This window comes from Ambystoma mexicanum, chromosome 5p (genome assembly GCF_040938575.1).
Source record: "Ambystoma mexicanum isolate Mex_15411 chromosome 5p, UKY_AmexF1_1, whole genome shotgun sequence".
Lineage (NCBI taxonomy): Eukaryota > Metazoa > Chordata > Amphibia > Caudata > Ambystomatidae > Ambystoma > Ambystoma mexicanum.
The window spans coordinates 278,419,301-278,440,871 of NC_090930.1; the positions used below are offsets into that span (position 1 = coordinate 278,419,301).

At 42.3% G+C, this 21,571-nt stretch overlaps 1 protein-coding gene across 1 annotated transcript in view; it reads right to left on the minus strand.

Moving 5' to 3' along the window:
* LOC138480909 (uncharacterized) overlaps positions 1-21,571 on the minus strand; it is an 829,951-nt gene that overhangs the window by 740,616 nt on the left and 67,764 nt on the right. The gene's annotated exons all lie outside the window — the stretch shown is intronic.

Consider the following 21,571-nt stretch of genomic DNA (forward strand, 5'->3'; position numbering starts at 1 on the left):
TGCATGATGCTTCTGCACATCTAGGGGCAATACATTTGTTCTGACTTCACTGACAAGAGTCAGACAGTGCCATGGTGTAAACCATGATCACAAGAGCTATCAGTTCAATATTTCAGTACGTCACACAGTGAGTATACAAACTCAGGTTTTGCCCAGCTCCAGCCCACATATTAGGAGTATATCAACTTCTGCTAGGCCCAGTTCCTACTATATTATGAACATAGATCCATCAGTTAAGCACAGTTCTAAAGTCCCACTTTCAGAGGGTGTACAGTACACTCCATCTGTGCTCATACATTAAGGGAAATAACCCATCTCGTGAGTTGAACGGGCACCTCTCAGACACCTGTAGGGCTGGTTTTATTCAGTGATGGTATAAATACCTTGCTTCCAGGCAAGAGTGCACCTAAGCTTTATGTAAAAAGCTAAAATCATCAATTCATAATGATGCATGATGGGAACAAGCCTGTCCAAAGATTGCAAAAGAGTTAAGTAAAAATTGTGAGACCAATGGGAGGTCCCAAAACAGTAGGTGAATTTAATGCATCAAGGAGCGCCAGTTGGGTTTCATTGAGGATTACCTTCCATGGCCTAGATACAATAATATGGAAGGAATCAGGTGTAGACACATTGGAAGGGGGATCCTTAATTACACAGGGAATGGCATCATGTCCAGACCACAAGGCAGTGGTGCTTTCATTTATTTTTATTTATTTATTTATTTAACATATATAGAGCACGCCAAACCTGTGGGTATCTGGGCGCTGGAAAACAGGTAATGCGGTACAGTCAACAATAGAAAACATAAGTTTGGCATCTATTATATTGAGCATATTTACAGACATAGGATAATTAACAGATGCATAAGATCCGTGAGTATGATAATCAGTGATATTTACATGTTCAATCTTATTCACATAAGTAGCATATACAGACATAGGATAATTTACAGATGCACAGGATCCGTAGGTATAATAATCAGTGACATTTACATGTGCATCTATTCACATAAGTGGTGTACTGATGAAGTAGAGTGGAAGTATTTACATAGGCAGATTGTTTAGTAAATATACTGTAGGCATTGCGGCATCGAGGGCTACACATTGGAAGTGAAGAACCAGGCCTTGAATTTTCTGCGAAATGAGGTGTGAGAGGGGTCGGTTCTGATGTCTAGAGGTACGGCGTTCCAACCTTTGGCTGCCACAACTGGGAAGCTACGCCCCCCCGCCTTTGAATTTTAGCACTGTGAGAAGGAATGCTGACACGGAGCGTGTGGACTTGATGGTTTGGATTGGAGTAAGCAGATTAGTAAGATATTTAGGAGCAATGTTGATGAGTCATTTGTGGGCAATTGCTAAGGTTTTGAATTTAATCCGGTCTTGAACTGGTAGCCAACGCACTTTGCGTCTGATTTCAGAGATATGTCCTCTTCTTGGTGTGTTCAGTGCTGTCCGTAAGGGGTTGTTTTGAGTGACCTGTAGTTTTTTGATACTGTTGGTTGCTGTGCCCGCAAAGAGGATATTACAATAGTCAAGTTTTGACAAAATGAGGGCTCTAGATAAGGTTAGGCAACTGTCTGCTCATAAGTAGGGTCTGCAAGCATTGATGAGTTTGGCAGTGTAGGCTGCTGATGAGATTATGGAATTAACTTGCCTGTAGAAGGTTAAGGAGTAATCTAGATACGTGCCTAGTGTTTTAACTTCTTTAGAGACGGTAAAGGTGTTTCCATCAATAATGAAGTGCTTGTATTTGGGATCAAGTTTCTTGAGGTGAGTTTGTGGGCTGACCAGCAGTAGCTCTGTTTTGTCATCGTTTAGACAAAGTTAATGTTGTGCCATCTAGGATTGTATCAGCTGGGTAAATGTAATTGACGATGGAAGAGTCTGTATCGTAGTCTCTGGTTAGGTGTATGAGAATCTCTAAGCATAATTGGGTTTAAAGCGTGGTAGGGAACATGAGCTGTTTCTCCTCAATGTGCACTATGCTGAGTTTCTAGGAATTGCCAAGAGCTTTTACCAAGGATTCCCGGCCTGACACAGAGAATATTCATGAGCATATGAATCCATGCCAGACCGCATGCGGGAGAACAGCGGGAATGGCATCATGTCCAGACCACAAGACAGAGGGAACAGAGGAACACAAGCTCAATTACCCCTCTTTTTGTCCGCCTTGCAGCAGGGCAGGGACAGAGGGATTTTTGGATAGATATATTTCTTGTCTATCTAAGAGTCGCATAAAAATATTTCATTATTCAGAGGGTAGTCACAGTAAAAAACATATTTTAATAGTATAATTTATACACTTTTGTAGGTGGTTGGTGCTGTCCACCAGGCACCTCCAGGCTTAGAAAACAATACATACAACTAAAAAGTCCAAACTAACACATACATATTCTGCTTGTGGTGTCTCGGTTAGTAGAGTGACAATTCTAATGATGCACTTTGTCAATTTTAATTTATTGACTTTCAAAAAGTGGGGAAACTCAGACATTCAATGTACAGCATGCAATTTTAAACGCTGCAAGGGAACACAGTTGTTTCAGTGTTAGGATGTCTACATATGTTTCGGCACATAGTATGCATAAACACCATCCCTGGTGTTCTGCTATTTTAGTTGTGGCCCTCTTCAGGACAGAATGTTGTTTTTCGGAATGACAAAAAAGTTCAGAAAAGACCCCAGGTATTCACGTTGTTTTTCAGTGCTGTAAAGGGTGGAAAATATGGAATTTGTGTTAGTGGTGTGTCTAGGACTCAACTTGCATTAAAAACTCTTCTGATAGAAATTTATGCGACATGGATACAATCTTCTCCACATTCCCACTTCTCACTGACCTTTGTATGCTTTTGTGGTCGGACTTAAGATTATTATTTTTGTTCTAGGCAAGCGTCGAAGTCGCTGTCATGCCCTTGATGTCATCATACAATTGGTTGCCTATATCTTGTTTGGGCTTAATGGTTGGTCCTTACGTCGAAGTAATTCAGACTTTCGAGCCTACAGGCACAATTGAAAATTTAAAACAAACCGTTTGTTGTATTTATGCATGTTGGTATTTCAAACATAAAAGTTGTCCTCATTGTTTACTGACCTGAAAGTATCGTCAGAGGATATAATTTAATTTGGCGCTAGTTGTTTTTGCAGAGATGCATGTCCCCTGCATGTGGGTTCCCAGGGGTACCTTCTTTTCCAGTTAGACAGAACCTGTGGGGGCAGATGGAATAAAACCTGCGTTTAGGAGGCCAAATCTCCACATGAGCTGTAATATACTTTTTTTCTTTTTCGCTAGCGTGGTTTCGTAGTTGTTTGAGTTTGGTGTTTCAAGAGATGAAATATATTACTTCCAAACTCAAACAAGTTGGTACCTCCACGTCGAAACTGAGAGGAGCTGCACTACGATACGTAAAGATCGTTTCATCGAATCAAATAGAAGGTAAACAAAACCTAAATGCTAATCTTCCATAAAACAACTACGAAACCACGCTAGCGAAAAAGAAAAAAAGTATATTACAGCTCATGTGGAGATTTGGCCTCCTAAACGCAGGTTTTATTCCATCTGCCCCCACAGGTTCTGTCTAACTGGAAAAGAAGGTACCCCTGGGAACCCACATGCAGGGGACATGCATCTCTGCAAAAACAACTAGCGCCAAATTAAATTATATCCTCTGACGATACTTTCAGGTCAGTAAACAATGAGGACAACTTTTATGTTTGAAATACCAACATGCATAAATACAACAAACGGTTTGTTTTAAATTTTCAATTGTGCCTGTAGGCTCGAAAGTCTGAATTACTTCGACGTAAGGACCAACCATTAAGCCCAAACAAGATATAGGCAACCAATTGTATGATGACATCAAGGGCATGACAGCGACTTCGACGCTTGCCTAGAACAAAAATAATAATCTTAAGTCCGACCACAAAAGCATACAAAGGTCAGTGAGAAGTGGGAATGTGGAGAAGATTGTATCCATGTCGCATAAATTTCTATCAGAAGAGTTTTTAATGCAAGTTGAGTCCTAGACACACCACTAACACAAATTCCATATTTTCCACCCTTTACAGCACTGAAAAACAACGTGAATACCTGGGGTCTTTTCTGAACTTTTTTGTCATTCCGAAAAACAACATTCTGTCCTGAAGAGGGCCACAACTAAAATAGCAGAACACCAGGGATGGTGTTTATGCATACTATGTGCCGAAACATATGTAGACATCCTAACACTGAAACAACTGTGTTCCCTTGCAGCGTTTAAAATTGCATGCTGTACATTGAATGTCTGAGTTTCCCCACTTTTTGAAAGTCAATAAATTAAAATTGACAAAGTGCATCATTAGAATTGTCACTCTACTAACCGAGACACCACAAGCAGAATATGTATGTGTTAGTTTGGACTTTTTAGTTGTATGTATTGTTTTCTAAGCCTGGAGGTGCCTGGTGGACAGCACCAACCACCTACAAAAGTGTATAAATTATACTATTAAAATATGTTTTTTACTGTGACTACCCTCTGAATAATGAAATATTTTTATGCGACTCTTAGATAGACAAGAAATATATCTATCCAAAAATCCCTCTGTCCCTGCCCTGCTGCAAGGCGGACAAAAAGAGGGGTAATTGAGCTTGTGTTCCTCTGTTCCCTCTGTAAGAACTAAGTCCCGTTTTTCAGCTCAATCCCCCTTTACCAAAAAAATTGGGACTTACCCTCCTTTATACACAGACCACAAGACAGTCATGCTTTGGATCTCTAAGCATAATTGGGTTTAAAGCGTGGTAGCGAACATGAGCCGGCCCTCCTCAATATGCACTATGCTGAGTTTCTGGAAATTGCCAAGTGCTTTTCAAATAGGAGCAAAGGGTCCTTGAGCCAGTTGTTAAAATCACTTGTCACAAAAAACTATTATACATGTTGGCGAATGTGAGAACAATATGGTCTTAAATATAAGGCCATTAAATGATTGCATTTTTCACCACATTCTGCAAAACATTCGATGGCCAAATTCAGATAGAGCATCAGCAGAGGATCAGAGTTAACCGGGCGATAAACAACCTCTGACCATATCACGAAATTCAAAGAAAAACAGCAGGTTACGAGAATTGCTTCTGAAGACGAGGGCCGAGAGATTACATTTATCTTCAAAGTCGAGCAATACAGATGGAATTTCAGTACCGCCTTCTCTAGAGAAAACATGCAATGCATGGATGATGACAAATTCTAGTGGAACGACCAAAATAACAGTCCTCGAGCAGTGGTAAGTAAGAAATCAGCAATAGTCAGTGTTCTAGCTAGGATTTCTTGCCAGGGTAGGCCTGCACTTCATACATGCAAGCCCAGAGTAGCGGCCCTAGCAACTAAAGGAGAGTTTTCTTTATTGTTTTGGGTAGTTACCTTTTGTATGCTCACATGGACTACGAGAATGTTTGAACTAGTTAAAGACCAAATTCAACCAAATTCCGACTTCATGTCCCCTCGAACAAAAAGTAATGTGAGCCCAAAAAATGATCTACGAGTTTTACGACTGCATTTAAAAGCACACATTAAAAAAACGGTGTGATATGGGTACCTGCTTGTAGTAATTGACAAAGGCATGCCACTTCTTGTGATAAAAAAATGTAAGTACTACAAACAAAAGCCGGTTTAACTTTATGATTCGATTTGCTAATTTAGAATTTTAGATTGCTCACTGGTATGTGTGTGTGTGTGGAGGGGGGGGAGGGGGGATCTGAAACCAATTGCACCCTTTGCAGTGTGAATGAATCAAACATTTACCCTCACCAGAACGAATTGTCGCAGACAAAGGAGTCCAATTCACTCACCATAGTGAGCACTGACAGCTTCATAACATTTCAAATAATACTTGCTAGCATTACCCAACTGAACAGTATTCATTTAATCTACTGTATTAAAATAAAAGCAAGAGTTGGCCTAGGCAGAAAGCATGCATATACATGCTTTATCTTCTGGTATAGAAGAATAAAAGGTATGTAAAGCAACTGCTGAATAGGAAAATTAGGCAGTGTGCTGCAGTGTGTTTCATGACCGTGAACAGAGAGCAGAGTCTGTCTCCAGTTTCCTTGCAGCGAAGGAGGCGCTCCTCATTCATATAGCCCCTCTACCCGCAGAGCGCAGCAGTGTGCTGCAGTGTGTTTCGTGACCATGACCAGAGGGCAGAGCAGTGTCTGTCTCCAGTTTCTTGTCAGAGAAGGAGGTGCTTCTCATTCATACAGCTCTTCTATCCGCAGAGCGCAGCGGTGTGCTGCAGTGTGTTTCGTGTTCCGTGCGCGTTGGAGTGAGCAGAACCTACAGAGTGCGTCATTTGCAGTGTGGCATCAACTACAACAACAGCTCGGATTGGGGAGCGGTCTCCAAAAGCCAGGAAGGCTGAAAACTGACAGACACATGAAAACATCATTAGAAGTAATCCGGTGCAATAAATCTTTTCTTGCTTTCTTTCACCTTGCTAAACAATTATTACATCAGCTCACCTCACTCCGCATTTACTGTTTCAATTAGTGGAAAAAACTGGAACTGAGAAAACTAAGGAAAATAAACATGGGCCCTCCAGCATGGGAGGCCTGAGGGCATAAGCTGGGAGGTGGGGTTGTTGTGGGTCCGGCTGGAGCAGCACCTTTTAGGTGCTCGCGCCATTAGCATGCGAGGGCCAGGGCGGAAAGCCAGGTCCCCACTACAATCAAATAAGTATAGATAAAGGCTAAAACACTTTGTTTTGTTTTGTTTATTATTTATAATGCGCTATTATACCCGAGGGTATCAGGGCGCAGCATTTACAAGAATATGCAAAGCTTAGTTACAAAGTGTAATAGGGACAAATAATAATAATAACTAAATTCAAAAGGTCAAGAATGGAGATAAACACGTTCAAGGGAATGGAAATTCAGTTATGAAAACACAGGCTCAAAGAACCCACCTCCGAGGACAAACAAATCAATAACACCGCACAAGGGGGTCCAAACACAAGTGGATCATGAGTTACAGGAACGCCGAAAAAGATGCCTTAAAAGTGAAAGAAGGGCACTTGGCAACGGGGGGGGGGGAGGGGGGAGGCAGGATGCCCCCTCCTTCACACTGAGGTCGTGAAAGGGCAAAATGTCCAAAACAAGATCAGGTTGGTTGCAAGTGGAAGCTCAAGAACCCACCGCTGAGGATGAAAAGTAATAGCGCCTCACCAGGGGCCACAAAACAAGTGGATCAGAGTGATCTAAAAAGGATGCCTAAACACAGTGGAACAGGCTCACACGCCCCACCACAAAGGGATCAAGGGAAGGACAATGCCCCTAAACTGAAGACAAGTGGTAGGCATGCCAATGCTCCAGAATCCACCTCTGAGGATTAAATATTGGTAGTGCCCCTCAGGGGGCCACATTACAAGTGGGTCACCAGAGCAATAAGGTATGCACATGCCGCAAAGTATGGGAAAACGCACAACGGTTGATGAAAGGCATATACCTCTACACCTGGCATGAAAAAGACAAGAAGAATGCAGAGGAAAGTCAACTGCAAAGTCAAAGAAGAAACTCCAGACACAGCTCAAACGTTGGGTCCTCCAAATACACTAGACACAGCTCACACGCTGGTCCAGCAAACATCACAAGCTTTGTTATGAAGGGGCGGCAGGGATCAGCCTCAAGTTGGCCCTATGTGGGAGTAGGGCCCCCGCTCACCTGATCCCTCTGTCCCCAAAATATATTAATGTTTTTTTTCTGATGATGTTGTTTATGGGTGGTTTTCTTTTGCACAATGGCTTGTATTACAGTAATGCGTGTGGCCAAAGTTTTTCCACCTCACATCTCGTATTGGCCTCCTCCTTTCTGACATTGTCATTACTGTCATACCTGTCATCATTGTCACTGTGTCACCTGCATGCTCTCCCCCCGCACTAAAACATTCCAGGCTTATTGTGGAACGGTTGAAGAACAACTTGTGCTGGGATTCAGTAAGGCTTATCTGCACCCACTAGCACCATGCTCTGTTTTAGGGTCCTTTGGCGCTGCTATAACTGCAATAGTCAGGCCATCTGATGTTATATGAAGACATGGAGTGTTTTGTCTCGAAGTGCTTGATTAAAGCACTTTAAAGCTGGCTGATCTAGCCACTTGAATTAGCCAGTGCAAAAGCAAGTAGGAAGAAAGTGGACATTGTTACTGAACTGTTATGAGCTGAGGGTGGTTGCAATTCCAGAAGACAGGGTGGTGACTGCAGGGGTGGGGAAGTCTCCTTTGAGCCACTCTTCTTCCTAGGGTTTACAGCCCTCCTGCCAAAATGTCGAAACGACGTGCCACTGGGGGCGTGGTAGCCTGTGCTTCAAAGAGACCCACTTTTGTCAACAGTATGGAGCCTTTGACTACAGCCACTGTGTCACTCTTGTGTGAAGACGCTGAATGCCCTACCATTATAATTAGCCCTACTTGTCGCGCCCGAGAGGGCGGGGACTCGCTAGTAGAGATAGTGGAGCCTCCTAGTATTGACTACAACGACTCTCCAGAAGTTGCCCCCCCAAAGACTTTCCAACTTGGTGATGCTGCCATGGGGTGCATGTTTGACCCCAAAAAATATTCTGTACGGGATACAGTCCCGCTAAAGACCCCACACTGGCTACCGAATTTTGCTCCAATTTGACAGAGAAGCATACGGTCTCACTCTCGTGCCTTGCTTCAAAATCCATCGATACCGTGGTAAAGACACTGGTAATGAGCTGCCCCGAGCAGCACCGGGAGCCCTACTAGAGTCTTCATCTGCGCCTACACCGGCATCTGTTAGTACTTTTGTGTTTGGCTCATCTTCAACTCATGCATGTGCTAATCCAGTGGTGACCAAACTTGAAGCAATGGATGTGGCAACTGATGTGGCAGTACCAATTACATTGGCCAAGCATATTTCTATGATTGAAGAAAATCACATTTCCCACCTCTCTAAGCCTATTGTGGCCACACACTTTAAAAATCAGTCTATTGGTAGCATGTCTCCTGTGCACGCTTTGACACATTCTCTGGATACCTTCTCACAGACTTCAGATGGCGAGCTTGCTAATGAGCTTGTTAATGAGCTTAATGACACATTACATGATTGTGATGTTAGCAGCTCTTCAGCAGCTATGTTCAGTGTCCTGGAAAGTTTCCTTATGCAGTTAATTGCTAGAAGTGATGTTATTGCTAAAAGGCTAGAGAAGCAAGGCAACTCTCTCAAGCATATAGAGGGATCAGTGAACACATTTATTAACATCACCAATGGACATACTGTTAGTTTGGGCAAAACTCTTGCGAATTTCACAGATCTAATGAGTTTAATCCCACAGCAACTGTCTGTAGGTAAGTCGTCCATGAACCCTGCCTCTGTTGGGGAAGACTCTAATTCTGCCGCATGGAATAAACGTAAGAAGAGGAAAGTATACAAACAAGCCATTATGTGTGACGACCTCCTGTCTAAAAGGAATAGAAAGGCATTCTCACTGTTGTTTCCGGTGAGGCTGTTACTTGTCATAGCAGGTATGATTGCCCCTAACTTTAAGGGGCAATGCAAGGAGGGTTCTAACCTGAACAACTGTGTGTCTGTCATGCCATTATTAGTGGAGGAGGACTGTGAGCCTGTTAATAAGGTTGCTAACCCCTCGCTTTATACCGTGGGAACTGTTAATCGACAAACTGAGAAAATTTCCAAAGATAGCTCTCTGATGCCAGAATATATTAAAGTCAAACAAAGCAATAAGGCTCTTACCCGGCGGAATCATCTGCCGAGACTGTGGCGGAGGAGCCTGTCTACAATCTAGAAGAGTTGTTTACCACTTCAGCTGCTGTTGCTAAAGTTGTCGACGCAGGATGTGCTGTAAATAACATCTTGTTTCAAACTGACCTAAATAGAATTGCATCAGATGTCATTCTTGAAAAATGAGCGTTCTCGTAAATTTAAGGTTTTGCAAATTCAAAGTCTCTTTTGCGATGGCAAAACTCTTTATCTGAATAGAACAAGGTCACTGGAATTGCTTCACATACTCTTACCGTTAAGCTTCATTAGAAGCAATGATATAAGAATTGTGGACATTTGTGAAAATGTTAGTCATGCTGTATTTTGAAGCGGAAAACTCTCTTGACTATGTCATGGATTACTGCTCTGCATTTAATAGGCTTGGCGACAAATCTACAGCCTTGCAAGTTGATGAACACCTGGGAACAGCTTCTTGTGGTAAATTGCCTTACAACAATCAAGAGGTGGCGGGCAATCTACTACACTGGGAGAGGCTGGTGTCCCACGTCTTCATGATTTACCATTGAATAGGAGACAAAACGGGGGGGTGCCCATGTTGGTTAATCCACCACAGATGAACGCCCCAGGCACACGCCCTAATCATGGTGAACCACATTACTTAGGAGGGTTGTCGGCTGGGGATGGAGATAAGGGTTGCAGCGTTCCTTTCCTACTTCTAAGTTGGAACACTTGCAGTCACTTGCACCTTTTTGAACATGACAGATTACTTGAACACATTGGCAATTTCAATGTTATAACACTTCGAGAGACTTTGCTCACCGAACCTTTATTAATAGATGGGTGGAACATACTTTCTTCTTTAGCTACTCAGGAACCTAGGGGTCACCCCAAAAGGCAGCTTGGCACTGGGAGTTAGGAAACCTTTAGGCTTGGTTGCTATTCCTAGTGTATCCCGGAATGTCTTCATTGGTAGAGTGTTACATCCACGGGAATCCTCGGAGGTCAGAATGAGAGAAATAATAATCATCAACATATAGATGATCCACCTTATGTGGGTTGCCATGAGGCAATAATCAAGGACCTGTAAGAATCTATCCATACCAAGGTTGGCAGGACACCTGCCATCATCTGCAGGGATTTTAACTCCAGGGTCCTGCAAGATGTCAGCCTTAGGGAGCAGGAGATTGACTGCTCATCCTCACCCCTATTGGGTGATGGGCTAGGTACATTGTGTAAATGTGGGAGTAACTGGGCAAATTTGCTATATTTGGCTGGGTTTAGTATGGCGAATGGGCACACCTGCTGTAGCATTATAGACTACCTAAGTTTTTGCTAATGCCCCGTAGTTGATCACAGAAATGTGCATCTTTCAACAACAGAAAAGTGATAATTTCCCCATTATTGCCAGTCTGAATCTGCAGTTACCCTCCGAGTACTGTTCCAACGGGGTTGTTGCGGGTTAACTCGTCACTAAATCAACTCTTTTGGAGTGATAGCAATATTGGGGTTGGTTCTCTTTTGGCCCAGTCTATTCTTGTGGATTACACACTGGCTAGCATGCTCATTGATTCTAATTCATCACCAGAGGCTGCCCACCTTGAAATTGTTAAATATGAAAGATGTGTGGAGAATGTCATGATAAGAACTTCTGCTAACCCAGTGACACGTTCGAGAGTAGGGATTGGCCCTAAAAAAACACATCAGCATGCCTTTGATAAACACATCAAGGATAAGAAAAGGGCTGCAAGTAAAGAATTACGGGGATTAGCACATTTGGAACCACATCCATCCAGGTATGCTGCTGGGGCCAAGGACATACAAAACAGCTACTGCATAGGTTTCAAGTCCAGTGCACTCAGTGGTGGGCTCTGATTTATGCATCTCTTACTAACAACAATACTCTGTATTGGAAAATCATAAATGGAAAAAACCTTTGGTTAAAGAGATCAATGGGGTTTCGGAACGTGACTGGAATGCCTATGTTGAATAATCTCTTGTTGGCGGGAGTGGGGGGCGAAACCGAAAACATCATGGTTGCTACCATTTCTGCCGATTGGCACTTTTTTAAAAGCCCTAATTATATGACATGATATGATGTGGCATTTATAACGTGCCTTTGCTCAAGGTCAGCAATGATATTCATAGGCTAATTATGGCTAGTAAATCGTCCCGAGCCCTTGGCCCTGATGGCATTTGTAATCTGTTAATAAAAACAGATTCAGAAGTCTGGGCAAATGCATTACATTGGCTTTTTCACTGGATCAGAACGACACAGATCATCCCGTCTTCATGGCGGGGCAGCATTATTGTTCCAGTTCACAGAAAAGGCAGTCATACGGAACCTGGCAATTATCGTTTGCTGGCCATGTTAAATGCACCAGCTAAGAGTCCTGTTAGAAGAGCTAGGAGCTTGGGCAGAGAGCAATAACGTCATCCTGTTTAATCAAACGGCTTTCGGAAGTGCCTTAACACCACCACAAATGGTTTGGCCTTGGCCTCCATAGTTCAGCAGGCCTGGTCAATACGTAATACTCCTGTGTTTGTGACATGTATTGGTTTTAGTGCAGTCTTTGATACTGTGGATAGGGGCAGGTTATGGAGAAAGATGCACACTAGGAACATCCTTCTAGGCCTGTTAAAAATGATAATCTCCCTACATGAGAAAACCAAGGTTAAAGTTTGCCTCTATCAACATGGTAGACTGACCGGCTTGCAGAAGGAGCTTAAGCAGGGTTGCGTCTTGGCACCAATGCTATTTATTCTTTATTTATTAGATCTCAGAGAGGCCATCGCTAACGCCTCCACAATACCACCGAAACTAGGAGATACTCCTATTCAATGAATGGGTTATAATGATGATCTTTTTCTCTTTGACCTAACTCCTGGTGGGTTGAAATCTTCATTAAGCTCTCTGAAATGATATTCATAACTAAACTCCCTCAAAGTTAATTAGCATATGGATGGGGAAGTAATTGAGGAAGTTACTGACTCTAAATATCTCAGAATCAATTTGGACTCTAGGTTGTGAGGTGTTACATACCTAGAACGCACTAAGAGCATGATCTGTCAGATAGCTGGTACTATCAACTTTTTCGCCAAAAGCGGCGGTGGTTACTCTGTTGGAGCCCTTTCTAAACTGTACCAAGACAAAATATTAGCAATTTCCCTGTATGGTGTAGAGATTTGGGCTTTTCAAATTATGGCAGAGCTGACAAAACCGGGGATAGTGATCTTAAAAAGACTTCTGAGATTAACTCCCCATACATCCATGGAAATGATCTACTTGATCTACTTGAAATTCAATATTGTACCGATCTATGTCATATTTGATTTGTGTGCCTTATTTACATACTGGAAGCTTGTAAACACCCCTGATGATTCGTTGAATAAGTTGACACATGGTGTGTTACTGTCTAGAGTTAGTTTCATGCCTTCCAGTTTTATAGCGAATATTAGGATGATTGCTGATAGGTGGCTTAGTTTGGCTCCAGAAAATGCACTTGCAATGTCACTCAGCCAGTAAAGGAACACTATGAAGTGAAGGCCATTTTACATTTGCAGAGTAAGGAAGTTCAGAAGCCTAATAAAGGTAGAAATGCAGAATGAACACAATCCCATTTTCTGACCTAACATTATTCCTTCATGCAAACTGCTCTTTTGTAAGCATATATCTCAAAAGAGAGTACTTTAATCACGTTCTTTAAGTCCTGACATTTGTATTGCAAGCCATTTTGTATTCCAGTAAATGTTTTAAATGCAAGGCTGAAGGTACCAGAATGCAATATGAAGTGAACTTAGAAGCCAGAACTGGTTTATTATTTCACACCTGACACATGGCACAACTTAAAACTGCTGCAAACTACCCACATATGGCTATACCTTTTTCAGACTTACAACCCAGAAAAGCCTGTGTGATAGTCACTGTGGTGTGCCACCCCTTTTGATAGAACTAGTCCCTCCCAGGGCATGTGCTAATATCACATGTGTGTTTTGGGATACATTTACCTACTTAGAAGAATTCCCCTCCATCTCCAAGCTGCACTTCAGCAGTTACCAGCAGAATGCTGTGCTGGCTCCTTTGAGCACTATTGCCCGCATTAAAACTGTGTTTTGCAGGTACAATATAATGGCTGCACTGTCTTGCCAAGCACCTACTGGGCAAGAGGAAACAGGGAACACACAGAGAAAGGCTGCCAGTATGTTTCCTTATGCGCACCAAAGAAGAGAATAGAACAGCTGCACTGCTTTGCTGATAGCTCAAAATTTCCACTTGAAAAAGGAATTATTTTACATTTAAAATGATGCCGCCCTGGTGCTCTTTTCATCTGTGCATATGTCAATTTCAGTGGACCTGTGCCTTGAACAGATTGCTGTGTAAGAGAAACCGACTAGGGCTGCAAACATGTTTGGAGTCCAGATGGAAGAGAAAACCGAATTTGAAAGGGACATCCCAGCAGAATTCACCACGTGTCAAAATGGGCTTTTGCAAACAAGAAAAATATCTGTTTTAAAAGTGTAATGTTGAATAAGGCCCTGTCCTTGCCTAGAAGAAATGTAAGGGGGGTTTGGTTAAAAGATAATATGATGCATTATTCTAACAGCCTTGCCTTTTGGGCTCAGGAAAACTAAATAAATAAGTAAATAGATGCATTGGCTGTACAGTGGAACCAGCCAAACAGGTTTCCTGCATAGCTTCAAAGGACAATTATGTGCTGGCAACAGGAGTGGCCTCCCCCAAAAGGAGCCACAATACATTTCTGGGATACCTACGTGTTACTTTCTGCCCTTCAAAACTTTGAATGGCCTAGAGGATGCATCTCACACGCTCGTCAGACTTGTGTCTGTGCTCCAGCTTGAGACAATAGATTCTGGGACACCTACATGTTACTTTCTGAAGTGACACCTACGATTCACTCAAACTGAGAAACTCCAGCGCAGCTCTGGGCTAAACTGACATTTGGTGGTAGCCTGGAAAGACATGACCATATTTGGAGGACAAAGGGCCAGCCCATCTGGCTTAAAAGACTGTTTTTATTAATAAACTGTAAGACTGTTATTTCTATAGCCGGGCAACGCCGTAATTTAAAGGTTTTACAATTTAAAGGTAATTTTTGTGGCTTTAAAAGAAGATAGCGTGGCTGTCCATAGCATGTATGGGATGGAAATGCCAGGAAAATGTGAATCATGGGAAAAGTACATATGGTGGAACGTTAAAAATGTATGGAAATATGCTCTATGACGATATGTACACACACCTAAAATTGTGGGATGTTGAGTGAAGCGGTTCCTACTAAAAAGCATGAAAAACTACTAGAAAGGCGAAACAAAGTCCTACAAACTTGGGAGTTGGAATACCATGTTCTGTCTGAAATATGCAATCTGCCTATGTAATTTGCAAAAGTAACACAACTGTAAAAGGAGCGATTTATGTATACATTTATTTTCGGCAAAAATGACTGCGGGATGGCTTTGCACCTCATAAAAACACAACCCCATGAACTGAGTCCCCTCCTAGAGGAGGAGACCAACATGGGCTGACCTATCCGGTTCTGATGGGTAGGTCTAGCTTAGTTCTGCCCAACAATAAACCCTGTGATGTCACCAGTCTTATAAATAAGGGGGAAGATCACAGGAGGAGACACACTCTCTTCTGAATTTTCCAGCGTCTGCATATCCAGATATTCCACCTTCACTCTGCAAGATTCCAGACCACACTGCCAGAAAAGGGATAGTTGATCCAGGCCTTCCTATCCAGGCAGAACCCCGCTTCAGCACTAAACCCCATAAAACAATCCCACTAACTTCAGGGAGAAAGGGGAAAGGTGGCTGAGCCCGCTTTGGGATTCTGCTTGCCCTGCTTACCCGCTCCATCCAGCGTAGGCGTCGCTGTGCCGTGACCAGACCTTTGCCCAGCTGTCTTTTGCCAGGAGAGTCTGCCATGCGCTGACCAGAGCCTTTGAGTCCAGAACCCTGTTGGCTGTCCCAAATCCCCACCTTAAGCGCTGATTGCGAGTATTTCCCCATCCCATAACAACGCATAGCCTAACCTATCTTGATACCTTGTCTTTGTCCTACTCTCTAAGTAAGCCCATCCATACCCTGATACCTTGGTTAAAATAAGTCTGAATTCTCTGCGCATCCTGTCCTTGATTTTCTAGTGTTGGCGCAATTCTTCCATTCATTTTATCTTGCATAGATCCTTAGTCATATTTTGAATAATTTGAAGTAATTCCCACATAGAGCTGAACACGGGGTGAAAAGGTTAAGTTGCAAATTAACCTTGGAGCGTATTGTGTCTTTCTTTAACAATTTAGCCTTGATAATCTAGTATAAGTAAAACGTGTTGTTTCCTTTCCCAACCAATTTTCTCTTTTAACTGCTTTATTTTCCCAAAACCGAATCTCCTTCCATATTGAAAATCTCATCCAATTCTTCAGCTAGAGTCACTCTTTCACTTCTATATTATCCCTGTGATGTGCATCTATCACCCAACCTAAAAAGCGCATTCCGATTCTGTCCATTTCCCCCTTTCATTTTAAAAACCGTTTTGACTTTTATAAAAGGCAAAATAGAAAAATGCAACTTTTCAACGTGTGATTTTGGCTGCACTGTGTTTTTACTTTTAAGTTGCTTTTTGAACTGTATGACCTTTTGTCAGGTACTGTTAGGATACAGTGACATCATCTGAGACATTAGGTCTGGGGAAAATTAGTATAGAAAGGTTTTTGGAAGCTATTATGAGTTTAATTTTAAAACAGCCAATTTTGCCCTTAACATTCATTGCAGTCTATGGAGAATGCCCCAAGCCAAGATGGAGGTCCTCAGTCTAAGTTCTGATTGGCTGGTGATTGTTTATAGGGAAGACAATGAACATTCTAAACTGCCTTTCATCGTCTTTGCCCAGCTGAGAGGTCGCGTATTAAGCTGCTCCTGCTTAACTTGTTCAAGGGTTTCAAGTTTCAAGTGGTCGAGCGGCTTATTTGGAAAAGAGCAAACAGGAATCTTGCGGAGATTCATTTTGGCACTGAACAGGAGTAAGAAGATTTCGAGTTATCCAAGAAAAAAGAAAGGTTTCATAGACTCTCCACAAGATAAGTTCTTTTAAAACTCAAGACTCTTTCTATAATGTCATTGTAGAAGATTTAATCTGATTTTCAAGTTCATATGAAAAATATTTACTAAGAACTTTATTGCTGTCGCATGTTTGGCTTTGTTACGCTACGTTTTCTATCAAGCGCGTGGTTTTTCCGTTAACAGAAGCCTGCGCGTGAGAGACTTCGCTTGAGTATCTAGCGCGAGCTCTTTGGTGTCGCGTGATACTCTTGTGCGTGTGTTTTTTACCCGCGGTTGAACTTCAGCGCGTGTGCTCGCATATTGGATTAAGCGCGTGTGGATTTTTACCCGCGGTTTGTCGTCAGCGCGTGTGCTCGCATATTGGACTAAGCGCGTGTGGATTTTTACCCGCGGTTTGTCGTCAGCGCGTGTGCTCGCATATTGGATTAAGCGCGTGTGGATTTTACCCGCGGTTTGTCGTCAGCGCGTGTGCTCGCATATTGGACTAAGCGCGTGTGGATTTTTACCCGCGGTTTGTCGTCAGCGCGTGTGCTCGCATCTTGGACTAAGCCCGTGTGGATTTTTACCCGCGGTTTGTCGTCAGCGCGTGTGTTCGCATCCTGGACTAAGCGCGTGTGGATTTTTACCCGCGGTTGAACTTCAGCGCGTGTGCGTGCTTTCGTTTAATCGCGTGTGGATTTTTTCTGTGGTTTAATCTACAGCGCTTCAACGATCTTCACTCAGTTTGGATCCCTATGCGAGTTCAAGAGATTTCTACGTGAGATTTTTGACGCAAGTTTCAAGAACTGTTAATTTAAGTAAAAACACTCTAAAAAGAAATTTATAAGAAGAAATATAAATACTTTCCAGAAACACTAGAACTTCCATTTACTTTTAATGAACTTAAGACTTTGTTCAAGCTTCTTGAGTTTAAAGAAGATTACCTGCAAAGTTAATTTCACATTCATGGACCTACTAAGAAGGCTGAATGATCGTTGAGATTCAAGTCAACTAGTAAGGAAGTCTAGTCAGCTTATCACTTCTCTGGGCATATTGTAGAGAAGTTCCAGGTATGGTTTTTACTTTATTTGGTAAAGGATATTGATACTTAAGGTTAGTATAGTGCCTCATGAATAACAAGGTGTATTATATGTTTATGTTTTACCACAGGTGAAGAACCAGCTAGTCTTAGCTTCCAGCCTGGTGTTTGTTAATTTGTCCCTTCCCCCTTTCCCCTGGAAGTGAGGTAAACTGAGCAGTTTATAGTATCAGCTCAGAGTGTCACATTTTGGGTGGATTGTCGGGGGCTCAGCAGCTTCTGCAGACACCAGGATCTCAGCCTGACAGAATGAAAGGCCAATAAAAAAGAAAAAGTCTGCCCAAGCTGTATGAACCCCGACGAGACAGCCATGGAGGCGTTGGGAGAAATGGTTAGGGAAATTAGAGAAGAGTTACGGGTGGCTCATCGAGAATACTCAAATCTTAATAAAAGAATAGATGAGTTAAATTTAAAGGTAACACAAATACAAGAAAAGGAAGTTTCGGAAGGTGCAGGAAACCCACCTGAGCTAGTGAGAGTAGGGGAAGAACAAGAACCTAGACTTTCAAGGGAAGTGGTGGGTGGTTTAGGAACTTTAGTTATGCCTGTTCCTTTGGCTGCTCCTGAGCGTTTTTTGGGAGATCCGAGAAAGTTTCAAATTTTTCAGACTCAGTGCGAATTACATTTCTTAAGTCGTCCCGAGTTATTTTCAACGGATGCTTCCAAGGTTACATTTACGTTATCTTATTTATCAGGAGAAGCATCTGCATGGGGAAGTCTCTTGGTGAGTCAAAAGAGTTTGGCTTTGAATAATTATTCCCTGTTCCAGGCCGAATTTAAAAAGATGTTTGATAAGAGACAGGTATCTCTAGAGGTAGATGGAGAACTACTGGAGTTGCGTCAGGGAGGAAAGGAGTTGATTTCTTATATCACTCAATTTAGAACTTTAATTTTAGAGAGTAGATGGCCAGAGGAGAAGAGGGCTTCCTTATTTTATCGGGGCTTAAAAGATGAATTGAAAGATGCTTTGGCTGGTGTTTTGGAACGACCAACTACTTTAGATGCTCTAATTGATTTGGTGGTTCGGTTAGATTTTCGTTTAACCGAAAGACGTTTAGAGCGTAGACGTTCTCAGGGGGAAGTTAGGTTTCCTGGAAGAGTAGAGAGATCTAAGGTTGAGGTGGTGAACAGGGAAGTTAAGTCAAAGGGAAATGAGCTGCAGAGTCGGGTGAGAGGTCCGTTGTCAAAGGAAGAGAAGACAAGAAGAAGGGAGAGGTTACCGCTGATAGTTTAGCTCACAGTTTCTTACAAGAAGTAGTTAAACTGCATGGAATTCCCAGTCAGGTCATCTCAGACAGAGGGTCTCAATTTATTTCTAAATTTTGGAGAGCTTTCTGTAAGAGATTGGGAGTTGAGGTATGCCTATCATCCGGTTACCATCCCGAAACCAATGGGCAAGTGGAAAGGATAAATCAGGAGTTGGAGAAATATTTGAGGTGTTATCTGCAGACAGGGGAAGAGTGGGTAGATATGTTGTGGGTGGCAGAATTTGCATATAACAACTGTAGTAAGGATGCCACCTCAATGTCTCCATTTTATTTGGGACGAGGTTTTCATCCTCGTTTTCTTAGTATAGAGATCGATTATGATGCTGAAAACCCGGAAGTGGAAAAGAGACTAGAGATCATGAAAAGAAATTTGGAGAAGGCAAAAGGGGTGTTGGTGGAGAGTAAACAGAAATATAAAAGATTTGCGGACCTTAAAAGAAAGACTAGTCCCCAGTATAGGGAGGGAGATTTGGTATGGTTATCAACCAAATTTTTGAGAATTAAGGGAAGAAATAAGTTTTGCCCTCGTTTTGTAGGGCCGTTTGTGGTTGAAAGGGTGATAAATCCAGTGGCTGTTCGCCTTAGATTACCAAGACATATGAAAACTCATCCAACTTTTTATGTTAGCTTGTTGAAACCAGTGGTTAAAGGAACTAGATTGACACCTACTCCTTCACCAGTTGTATTTGAGGAAGATGATTCAGAAGAATTTGTAGTTAAGAAAATTCTGGACTCTAGAATAGTGAGAAGAAAGCAAGTGATGTACATGCTCCTCATTTGGTTAAAAAATTCCATAAGAAATTTCCATTGAAAAAAGGCCCAGGGACTGGGCGTTAGAAGGGGGGTACTGTCAGGTACTGTTAGGATACAGTGACATCATCTGAGACATTAGGTCTGGGGAAAATTAGTATAGAAAGGTTTTTGGAAGCTATTATGAGTTTAATTTTAAAACAGCCAATTTTGCCCTTAACATTCATTGCAGTCTATGGAGAATGCCCCAAGCCAAGATGGAGGTCCTCAGTCTAAGTTCTGATTGGCTGGTGATTGTTTATAGGGAAGACAATGAACATTCTAAACTGCCTTTCATCGTCTTTGCCCAGCTGAGAGGTCGCGTATTAAGCTGCTCCTGCTTAACTTGTTCAGGGGTTTCAAGTTTCAAGCGGTCGAGCGGCTTATTTGGAAAAGCAAACAGGAATCTTGCGGAGATTCATTTTGGCACTGAACAGGAGTAAGAAGATTTCGAGTTATCCAAGAAAAAAGAAAGGTTTCATAGACTCTCCACAAGATAAGTTCTTTTAAAACTCAAGACTCTTTCTATAATGTCATTGTAGAAGATTTAATCTGATTTTCAAGTTCATATGAAAAATATTTACTAAGAACTTTATTGCTGTCGCATGTTTGGCTTTGTTACGCTACGTTTTCTATCAAGCGCGTGGTTTTTCCGTTAACAGAAGCCTGCGCGTGAGAGACTTCGCTTGAGTATCTAGCGCGAGCTCTTTGGTGTCGCGTGATACTCTTGTGCGTGTGTTTTTTACCCGCGGTTGAACTTCAGCGCGTGTGCTCGCATATTGGATTAAGCGCGTGTGGATTTTTACCCGCGGTTTGTCGTCAGCGCGTGTGCTCGCATATTGGACTAAGCGCGTGTGGATTTTTACCCGCGGTTTGTCGTCAGCGCGTGTGCTCGCATATTGGATTAAGCGCGTGTGGATTTTACCCGCGGTTTGTCGTCAGCGCGTGTGGTCGCATATTGGACTAAGCGCGTGTGGATTTTTACCCGCGGTTTGTCGTCAGCGCGTGTGCTCGCATCTTGGACTAAGCGCGTGTGGATTTTTACCCGCGGTTTGTTGTCAGCGCGTGTGTTCGCATCCTGGACTAAGCGCGTGTGGATTTTTACCTGCGGTTGAACTTCAGCGCGTGTGCGTGCTTTCGTTTAATCGCGTGTGGATTTTTTCTGTGGTTTAATCTACAGCGCTTCAACGATCTTCACTCAGTTTGGATCCCTATGCGAGTTCAAGAGATTTCTACGTGAGATTTTTGACGCAAGTTTCAAGAACTGTTAATTTAAGTAAAAACACTCTAAAAAGAAATTTATAAGAAGAAATATAAATACTTTCCAGAAACACTAGAACTTCCATTTACTTTTAATGAACTTAAGACTTTGTTCAAGCTTCTTGAGATTAAAGAAGATTACCTGCAAAGTTAATTTCACATTCATGGACCTACTAAGAAGGCTGAATGATCGTTGAGATTCAAGTCAACTAGTAAGGAAGTCTAGTCAGCTTATCACTTCTCTGGGCATATTGTAGAGAAGTTCCAGGTATGGTTTTTACTTTATTTGGTAAAGGATATTGATACTTAAGGTTAGTATAGTGCCTCATGAATAACAAGGTGTATTATATGTTTATGTTTTACCACAGGTGAAGAACCAGCTAGTC